This window comes from Acinonyx jubatus, chromosome A2, assembly GCF_027475565.1.
Source record: "Acinonyx jubatus isolate Ajub_Pintada_27869175 chromosome A2, VMU_Ajub_asm_v1.0, whole genome shotgun sequence".
NCBI classification, from domain to species: domain Eukaryota; kingdom Metazoa; phylum Chordata; class Mammalia; order Carnivora; family Felidae; genus Acinonyx; species Acinonyx jubatus.
Window position 1 is genome coordinate 122,441,617 of NC_069383.1, and position 10,770 is coordinate 122,452,386.

Consider the following 10,770-nt stretch of genomic DNA (forward strand, 5'->3'; position numbering starts at 1 on the left):
CAACCGCATTGGACACTGAACTGCCAGATTCTCTCTCTCCCCCCACTCAAAACAAATAAACAAACATTTTTAAAAAGGAAGAAAAGGAATAAATACTTATCAGGCAAATAACACACACACACACACACACACACACACACACCCCCACACACACACTGCTTTCTCCATACCTAAAGTGAGAGAAATAGAGAATTGGCCAGTAATCTCACATTTATTTATTAGAAATCTGTGACTTACCATTTGTTGAAAATCTGCTAGTTATTCACCATACCACTTTTTCTGGGCACTCAGTGTGACTCCATTTCTTAGCTTTCCTTGCAGGGAGGAATGGCCAAGTAAAAAAGTTCTGCTCAATGCAGTGTTAGCAAAAGCCATGATAACCACTCCCAGTATGGGCGTATAAAAACATCCTATGAAACTTGCCAGGACATTTCTCTCTTCACTCCTTGCCTGAATATGGACTCAGGGGACTTAGGAGGACGAACCCAGGAAGAGGATAAAGAACTTGATTCCTCGAATGACCCAATGGAAAGCCACTTTATCAGGACTTAAGTACTGAACTATATGCCACATGAGCAAGAAGTAGAAAGTATTTTAAGTCACTAAAAATTTAGACTTTACCTGTTACACTTTTCACTAGGCCCTGTGGGACCTCACTTACTGGGACTCTGAAAACATTATAATAAGCAAGTTTAAACCTTTCTGTCCTTCTACCCCATTAAATCATAAAAAGGGACTTACAACACACACACATATATATGTATATATACATAGCACGGGTGTGAAGAAGTTTGGATGCAAGGTAAATTTAAAAAAGAATAAAGCACATTTCTTAGAACAAAAGGTTCAGGGAAAATGAGAAGGAAATGAACATGGTCTTTTGAGAAAGAGGTGACTGAGAAGCATCCAAGTATATCTGTTCACCTACATGATGAGAACACGAGTCATTAATTAATTGGGAAGATGCCACAAATACATACTGAACAAGAAGGAAAAAATGACTCCATAATATTGGAAAATGAATGGTCTTGGCAAAAAATACACTCTCAGTATTAACCAACTCACATTTCTACTGCGGCTATTTGGAAACAAAACTGTAAGAGGTATTTTTGCAAAGGACAAATACACAAGAAAGGTGAGAAGAGGCAAATTGTCTAATATAACTGGGACACCATAACAGGATGAGAACAAAGGGATCATTTTCTTTTACAGGACACTAGGATTACAAGTAAAAGTCCCTTTAGTCGTGCAGTAAGTACTCAAAAAGTTTTGCAAAGCTGAGAAAACAAGGGAAGAATTTTCTTTCTTGGAATTTGGGGATGTTGATGAAGAACAATGCTTTTGATCAAAAGGAAGATGAGGGGAGAATATTTTACTTGTGAAATTGCTAGAAGGAATATGTGCTTAGGCTAAGAAGTTAACAAGAATTTATCTTTACATACTGCAGCATAAAAACGGTAATCAAGGATTCCCACAATGAAAGTTTAAGAAAAAGGTTATAATTCAGGGCATATATCCTGAAAATTAATTATAAATGAAGAAGCCTAGTCATAGAGAGTCTTACTTTAAATACCTGACCCAAGTAGGTATTCAAGATAAAGCTATATCATATCTAATTATACCCCATTAAATGTTAGATTAGAGATCATCTTTTTTCTTCTTTAGGATTTTTAATTTCCCTCCAGCTTTTTTATACACACCAAAAGAAAACAGTAGTCCAATGGCTACAACAAGAAAAGTATTAAGGCAAGAATAAACAAGAAGTGTAATGAAGCTGTTAAGAAAATCAACTCTAGAGCCAAAGAACTGGTTCAAATCCCAGCTGGGCCCACTTACTGGCTATGTTGAGCAAATGACTGAATTTCTCTAAACCAAGTTTTCCTTATATATACAACAGAAACAATAATAATACCGATCTAGCAGGGCAAAGAGCTTAGAAAAATATCTCAAAAATAATAAGTACTATGCATGTTTTAACTGCTTCTATTATCTTTTTCCTTATAACTGTCCTGGCTTTTCCGCCAGGAAAACCAGGGTTGGGGGAAGGAAAAGAAGTAACATTTACTGAACATGGAGGAAATGTCACATATAGTGATACAGTGTCAGAAGTGCTGGCTGTTCCCCCAACCATTTCTTCTCCTTCCTGGAAACCCAGCTGTACCACATTGCCCAGCCTCTCTTATAGTAAGATCCACCCACATACAACTGAGTTCTGGCCAATGAAATGAAAGCAAAGTTATATGGAGACCTGCAGGTCTGAGCAATTAACATTCTCCAAGTCCTTCTCCTTCCAAGGCTGAAGTGACCCTGCTGAAGATGACAGAAGTCTTGGAGGAATGCTGCCAAGATCATCCAGTTGGGGACTTAACAGGAATGACAGTATGTCATATTGGAGGAAGTACACTTTTCTGATTCATTTGTTACAGCTGTTAACCTCCCCAACCTAACAGAACTAAGCTCCATACCTATACTCTCAGGTTTAATCCCTATCATGATGGCTCGAAATAAATGTTATCAAAGTTTATAGCTAAGGAAACGAAAACTCCAAGAAGTTATGGAACTATCCTGTCCAATATCATGAATGTAATAAGTGGTAGGGCCACATCCAGGTTAATCTCCAAGGTTTTTGATCTTTCCACCCTCCACACAATACTGCAACATGGAAAATGTCTTTCTTTTCCTCACTCTTACTGATTTCCTCACTTTTTTAACCACTGGAACTTCATTCTTTAAATTTAAACTTTTTTTTTTCATCTGTATATCCCATTTGGGAGATCCAGGACAACCCCTCTATTACATTCATCTCTTCTGCCTCATTCCATCCACATGTGTTCATGACCAGGAAACAATGCTCTTAACCCATCTGTTACAGGAGACACAGAGTTCTAGCAGTTTTCCAACTGGCTACTGTATCAAAGATGGTGAATGGCAAAGCCAGAGATAAGAAACGGTAAAAACTCCCAAACTATCAGTGATTTCCAAAGTGGGCTGTATTCACTGGAGTACATAAAAATATTAGAACTTCTGTCTCATAATTTTTGCCTTATTTATCCTTTAGCTTTTTTATACATATTTTATAATATAATTATATGAATATAACAGTATATGTGTATAACTTAGAAATAAATTTTAGTGAGTATGGTCAAATTTTCTTCTGATAGTGTATAATAAAAAATAAAGACCAGTAAGTCTAGGTAATAAATCTGGTCTCCCCCCTCAGATTTAAGATACTGTGTTACAGAAAATGAAAACAAGAAAACTTTCCACATCTGTGCATACAGACATCTCCCTGCTTACCAAATAAAATAAACTAATTCAATTAAAATCACATAAAAACATGTTTTCACAAACGATTAAATTCTTTAAGTAAAAATCAAGATTAAAGCTAAAGTACATGATGTCAATGTCTCTGAGTATAATCAAGAAGAATCAGACAAGTTAAAACAATTATCAAACTTGGCATTATTTGGAACTATAAAGGAGTTTTCTTCCGAAAAGTATAATCACTCAGGTTACCTTTATTTTTAAGAAATAAACTCAAGTAACAGATGTCCTGTGTACCTTTCAGAAGAAAAATTCCAGCCAAAAGATTTAGTGCTTACAGGGAAAATAATTAGAAAACCTACTTCTGAATAAAAAAAAAAAGAAAAAAAGAAAGTGAACTAGGTAAAATCAGTGGATGATATAAAAGCCAACATTAAGAGGCTTGCTCTCTATTCACTCTTAATGTCCCACCAATATGAAATGACTAGAGAAAGAGGTGCTAGGCTGACTCAAGGAGACAAAGTCCCCCAAGTTAAAGGAACTAAAAGCTGTTTTCATAAAGACTGCAAAGTAGAAAATCTGCCTCTGCTGAAATTTTCATGCATCTGACCTGCACCCTTAAACAGCAGGTCTTTTCCCTGATTAGTCTTACCCCCTAATTTAAAAAGGTCAGTTTCTCAATGCAGGTCACCTCCAACCTGGCAGAATCCACACTGAAAAATAATGAGGTTTACCATTACCATTCCTTCTCATCAATCCAGAGCAGTTGAAGTTGGTTTAAACAAACAAAAATCAGTAGCATTTTATAAGGTGGCGAAAACAATATTCCCAAGCAATTTTTTTTTTATCCTTAGCAACCTAACATTCCCACCCTGCATTGTGGACAGTCACCTAAGTCTTGAATGAAATCAAGGCAAAGAGAGCAAGAATAAAGTTATGGGAGAAACGTGACTTTTCTCATGAATGCCACAAAAAGCACCTCGAGGTGTCTGTCTCCTTGACACAGTGCTCTTTTTCACTCACTTGGGCAGAGACAGAACAAACTTGCTCATCAGCCCGAATGTAAATGCTTCTGCGTGGACCTGCCTGCTGCAAATCTACCCCACTCCTTAAAGGACATAAACCGCAGATCTCAAAATACAAAAATAAGAGCACATTCCAAATTGTTCCTCTGAGTGACTAAACAAATCAATTACATGGAATTATTCCTTAAAATATCAAGCTCCCATCACAAGAAACTGCAGACTCTTCCCGTGCAATCAAAAGACAAGTTATTCCGACAAACATGTCCCCGCCCCTATGTTGATTTCAGCAGGAAAACTAGAAAAAGTTCCAGGAGCTTTCCTTCCAGGAGCTCCTCCTTGCAAACAAACCTCCAACGCACCCCAAGATCCACCACCCCACCTCCACGCAGACCACCCACCCAGAGTGATCAGTCACACTGATTCGCCCTACACTACCTCCGCAAGCCATTTCGCTGCAAATCTGGAGACCCCAGCCAGCAGCAACCAACCTCCTTAGCTTCGCTTTGAGCGAAGCTGCCTCCTTGCTGGGGATCCGCTGTGCTGCAAGAATGTTCCCATGCATCAGACTCCTTGACTGGCTCGCGTCTTCTTACCCCCAACTCCACACCTTTAGTAAGTAACAATGTATACACGAAGCACAAAGAGAAAATGCACACAGGTTTTGAGCCCTCTGCTCCGTTCCAGAAGCAGAGTGCGGGTTGGTGTCCGTGGGGTGCCCGGCGCACATCTCGTGGACGTCTGGGTCGAAGGAGCAGACGAGGCGGTAGTCTTTGCCATTGCAAAGAAACTGCAAATCCCCCTGAAATTGGTGGAAATTTTCACGCCAACCCGACAAGCTCCCTGGGCAGAGCCTGGGTATACCACGTAACGTGTCACAAGAGCGGGGACCCGGACGGAGTGATTCGCCGCTATACCCCCCGCGCTCAGACAGAGCCTGGCACAGAGTGGGCGCCTCCAAAGTCCATGTCTGTTTCGCCAGGGCTCCCTCCACCACGGCTACCGACCCCCTGTTCCCCTGAGTCCTAAATCGCCTCAAATTACAGCCCAAGTTCGCCTTTCTCTACCGTGGGCTGCACAGCCGGACAATCGGAGCCCGGAGTATCAACATCGGAAGGAAACTCTCGCCAAGAACCGCGCGCCGGGAGCGAGGGCGCACGGAGAAGGGGCAACAGCCTGAACCAGTTGAAGGAGCGGATTCTAACGATTCCCCAAGCATTATGCGGTCTAGGCTACTTGTTCTCTAGCTGCCCGGCAGAGCAACAAACTTATTTTCTGACTAAAAAGGGTCGCCGTGGGGTGAAGGTGGCGCCGTCGGTGCCCTGCCTACTCCCGGCTTCAGGGCGCTCAGTTCCGGCTGCGCCCCGCCCGCAGGGCTGCCCGGCTCATGGCAGTACGGCCCGCAGCCCCTGCCCAGCCCTGCAGGAGTGGGAGCCCCAGGGAGCCCCTCTACACTCGGCAGCCTCCGAGAACCATGCCCTTTCCCCAAAATCCGCGAGCCGGAAAGCCCCGGGGCAGCAGGCGCCCAGGCTGGAGCGGACCCTGCCTGCTCGCGCCTCACTTACCCTCAGCACCTGAGCGCGGCGCCCACTACAGCCTCCGGCGCGACGCGGGCACAGCCCGAGGGTCCCGCTGTAGTGGCGAAGCTTCCTACTTGCGACCAATCCTGATGTTGAACCCGGTGCTCGGTCTGGTGCCGCGCTCCGCTCCCTCCCAGCGCTCGCGGCGCCTCCAAAAACCTGGCGCGGCGGAGTTCAGGCAGCCGGCTCCCCAGCCTCGAGGAGGCGGAGACGCGTGGAGCAGAGGAGAGACGCTGGGGGGCGGGGGGAGCCGGCGCGCAGCCGGGCTGAGCATGCGCAGCGCGCGGCCCGAGGAGGCGCGAGCCCGGGTGCAGCAGCACCTGCCCGCCCCTGGCCGGGAGACGAGACTCCCAGCCCCTGCGCGCAAATCCGCGAAAGGGCGCCTCACCTGAACTCGAAACACCTGAAGACAATTAACCCGGTTCCGGTGCAGGAGTGTAAAGGATGTCCTGCTGAGCGATGGGGAATAACAGCCGCGATGCCTCCTTCCTTGGCTACCCTAGTATAGGGGCACAAGGAGGCGCGACCTGCGCGGTACACAAACCTCGGGCCTCCCGCAGACCGGGAATTAGTGGAATCTTTAAGGCGCTCTAGCCAGGGAAACAAACACTTCTGCTTTGGGGCTGAGAATCGGCGAATCCGGGGGGGTGGGGTGGAGAATGAGGTGGGGGGGACAACGCTGAACTTGAGAAGCCGGAAGAGAGGGCATTTGGAAGGTTTTACCTACTTGTCCTTAGGCAGAGGGCATTGGCCAGACAGGCTGTGTTACCGACCTGTAGTCTCATACAGTGTGCTTTCAAGCGGGCGGGGGGTGGGGGGGTGGGGGGGGCGTGAAGGGGAGAGAACAGTTGCGATGAAGTAAGTACAAGGATCAATTTGCGGTGTGTGGGGCTGGAGGGGGGAAGCACTGAAAGCTTTGTTTATTCAAAAGTATGTGCTTTGGACAATGACGTTACCCCGAAATTTCTACAGAATGTTGTAGTATTTTCTCGCAGAAATGGCTCTCTTCACCCCCAGCTCAAAACCTCAGGGTAACAATGTCCCAGCCCCTCACCAACTTTGTGCAAAGTGAGTCTGACAGGCAGAGGAACGCCAGTCGGGTCAAACTCATTGGCATGCATTTCCAGCAACCCCAAGAGAAACCCGGGTTCCTCCGAAGGGAAAAAAACCCCAAGGGCTTTGCTGAACCCCAGTCTTGTGCGTCGTTCAGCAGTTCAGAGCTACATAAACAGCTTCTGACCGTTTACACAATCATGTAAACCTACACTGACATCTCCATTATGTGGAAAAGATGTTAACTGGAAAACTATTTTTAAACTACTGGAGTAAGCAACCAACTCCTACAAATACATGCAGCTACCTTGGTCACACAGTTTTGTGTTTTATGGTTTTGATTTTTTTTTTTTTCATTCCTGCTTAGGCAGTGGGCAAATTCAGAATTGGTGGTGTGTTTTTCTTGCGATCGAAGTGTTCACCACTTGAAATTCCTCGGTTTTCCTTGTTTCTGAGATTAACGCTAAAGAAAAGAGTTTTTGTTACTGTTCCCCAGATTTCTTGATTGCTTAAATTTGGATAGATATTGTAAGTCCCCTTCCCCACATCCATGTGGTGCGTTTCTCCAATGCAGGCACTTTTGCAATACCGGAATGTTGGTAATGCAAGAATTTTCCATGGTAAATAACTAGTTAAGATGAATTGTTTTTACTCACTCTAAAGGCTTTTGTGTTCCTGCCAGAACCGTGACTTATAATGTAATGACTTTTAGGTTGATTGTTTTTCTGCACCTAGTCACTTAAAATTACACATATGATTTTCAGTAAAAATATATGTGACAAAAAAAAATGCCTGGCCAGAATTCTCCAGAAAATATTCCTATATATACATGCATAGTCTTAACATGTTCAGAAAAAAGAGTGATGCTTTAAACTTGAAATGAAATTTCAATGAGAAAAGAATAAAGTAGGCTGTTACAGTCTCCCAGAGACTACAAATTGAAGCAATTTTCAAAGTTTTATTAAGATTTAGGGCAAAGTCTCTTAACGGTGTTTCCAAATTTCAAATTCAAATAGTTTTGTTTTCATTCTTTCCTTTAACCCTTCTTCTATATCTATTATAAGCAACACATTGTATTCTAGTAGGTTCTGGGAAACTAAAAATGACCAAAACTTAATATCTGCTCCACTGTTTACCATGCAGTTGGAAAGACAGGCATTATGTATCAGGAGAGACAGATTTGGGTCGTGTTGAGGGGATGTCAGTTAAACATTATGAGAGGCATTTTTTTTTCTTTTCATCAATAGGGCCACACAGATCAAATGCTAATCTTTATCAGCACATCCCCAACATTTTCAGAGAAAAGCCATATCCCCAACATTTCCCTGAGAAGAACAGTGGCTAGTTTAAAATACAACAAATAACTCAGTCCCTTTTTTCAATCCCACAGGAAAGACTGACACCTCTACCAAGATAGAAAGCCTCTCACTGAAGCTCCCAGGATTGGAGAGTTTTCTTAGGAGAACCAGCCCCTGCCAGGAGATAAGACGACATCCTCACACGTGTGTCCCTGCATATCTGGGGCCCTGGCTGTGTGTCAGTTTCTTGCTCAGGGAAGCTGTCATTGGGATTCTGTGGGGGGAAATGTTCCAAACGAGTCAATTAATGCTGCCAGCAACAAGTTCAATACGACTGCACTGAATCCCCTGCTCTATCTGTATCAGTGCATGAATGAATTATTGGTGCTCATGTCATTTGCAAATAATCATCATTATAATGCAGTGAAAAATGTCTCCTGCCCCAGTAGCCTAGGTAGCATGTAAGCAAAGAACTGCAATAACTCCACCCATCACACCGCCTGAAATAATTACTTACACACATGTGAGGTTTTACTTCCAGGTCTTTTAATATAGCACTATCTATGTGGACACAAGGTCACCTCCTACACTCATTAAACCAATGTGAACAAAGTGTGATAATTCTTAAGGGAAATCAACGCTGAAAATGCTTTTGACTTTTTGGAGACATGGGCAGAATACATCATCAGGTTAGAGTCAGCATGCAACAGTTCTAAAAACTCCAGATAGGATATCTCCCTGTCTGCTCTTGTTATTCCTTCCCCCTACATCCAGGGGTGGGGGGGAGTAGTTGTGGCTTTAATATAGGAGGAGGAAGGAGAAAGCATCACAGGAAAAGAATTATGTCTCTTCTGACCAATCTAATTTGATTCAATTTTCTTCTTACACTTTGTATCCAGTAGGATATAAACAAACTCAAAAACAGCACCCTCTTTGTTCTAAATGAGTTGAATAATGTCATCCAATGACAGGGGTGCCTCACTCAGATAATATGCACCTTAGTTTTGTCATTTTGTTTATTTTAATGTATTTGGTGATTAGATAGATCTTCGGGTATAAAGCACCACTTCTATCCTATCCCCATTTTAAAACCTACCTTCAAATTCACTCTAATCAAGTGGATAAAACAGTATTTTTTAAAGAACTGTGTCACAAAGAGCTTTATGTAACAGATATAATAAAACAGAGCTCAGGTAAGGACTTTGAGACCAGTCTTCGCAAGCTTCCTTCTATGCAATTGTTTTAGGTGACTGATTGATGCCTGAGCTTCAAACTAAGGGCATCAGAATAATAATGGCCGCATGGTGGGATAATGATAATTAGCACACAAAAGCATCATTAATTGCCATAGCACATTGTGACACACACTGACAGACAGAGCTAAAGTAAACTAGAAGCCTGACACCCCAGCCAAAACACCTTTATAAACATGGCTGTGAGACTCCCACTGAATTTAAGCATAATGAAGTGAAATTAGGAATCAGCTGTGCTCCCCTCCACACTTTTTCCAGATTTTATTAGATTCTTTACATACAAATGCAAAAATAGAAGTTCCAGACGTCCTTACTTTGCAAAAGTAGGTAGTTGATTTTCGTTGTGCGTGGTAGTTATGTTCTATAAACTTTCTGCGAACAATGAATTAGTAACTACTAAAACCATTGCTCCTAGGAGAAATAGGTTCCTGGGACCCTCTGGTGATAAGATTTTTCACAAACCTTTCACAATCAATACACAAACCTTGTTTTATGTGTGCTTCTGCTTAAAGACACCTTATTTAATATGTATTGTTGATTCATTAACATTGAACTCACAGCCAGCAGCATACTCATGCCTGAACAAAGCTTACCCAGCACATGCATTTTCTCCGTAAGGCACAGCACATGGCCTTCCTGCCTTTAGGAACATGAGACAGCACTTCAGCATTATACTTTGGGCCACTTCAAATAGCAAGATAACCATAAAAAGCACAAAAATTTTGAAAAATGTGGCAGCAGATGAACTGCCAAAAAGACACTGCTTTATAATAGGAAAGATAAAACAGGAAGGCACAGCATCATCTTCAGGTATAAAGCACCACTTGTTTTTATCCCTGTAGACTTGTAGACTTCGATGGGGAAAGTTGGCAACTGGAATTTTTCACTATTCTGTGTCCACAAATGACGCAAAAGTGTCACAAATATTGACTTGGGGTTTACAAATGAATTTTGGCAAGTAGGCAGGGCAAATAAATTTTACATATGCAAATATGGAATCTGTGAATAATGAAGATAACTATGAAAAATCCCTTTTCAATGGCTAGCCACATTAGTTCATACAGTATGTGATTCAGTTTACAGATACTCAATTTACACTCATTTGTTTTAGGAACCCATTATTCTGAGGAAAAAGGTATATTTTGTACTATCAAAGACTGTCTTCTGCCAGCTTCCTCAAAAAAGTTTTATATTACAATCACATAGGACTTATCTGTTTTTACAGACTACAGCCACATTGTGTTGATTCCAAAGTGGATTTTGGTATTTTTGTTATTGTTCAACATTATAATTCATGTAG

The 10,770-nt window shown here is 42.4% G+C and overlaps 1 protein-coding gene across 5 annotated transcripts in view; it reads right to left on the reverse strand.

The window, feature by feature from the left end:
- LOC106969548 (contactin-4) overlaps nt 1-6,083 on the reverse strand; it is an 884,673-nt gene extending 878,590 nt beyond the window's left edge. For 3 of the 5 annotated variants that reach the window (XM_027042504.2, XM_027042501.2, XM_027042502.2), the window contains exon 1: nt 5,852-6,083. The gene's annotated coding sequence lies outside the window, so the exon portion shown is untranslated. Of the gene's footprint in view, nt 1-237; nt 5,822-5,851 lie in introns of those variants that run through there. The other 2 variants (XM_053219037.1, XM_053219036.1) reach the window with 1 other exon arrangement.
- Nucleotides 6,084-10,770: the final 4,687 nt, after the last annotated feature.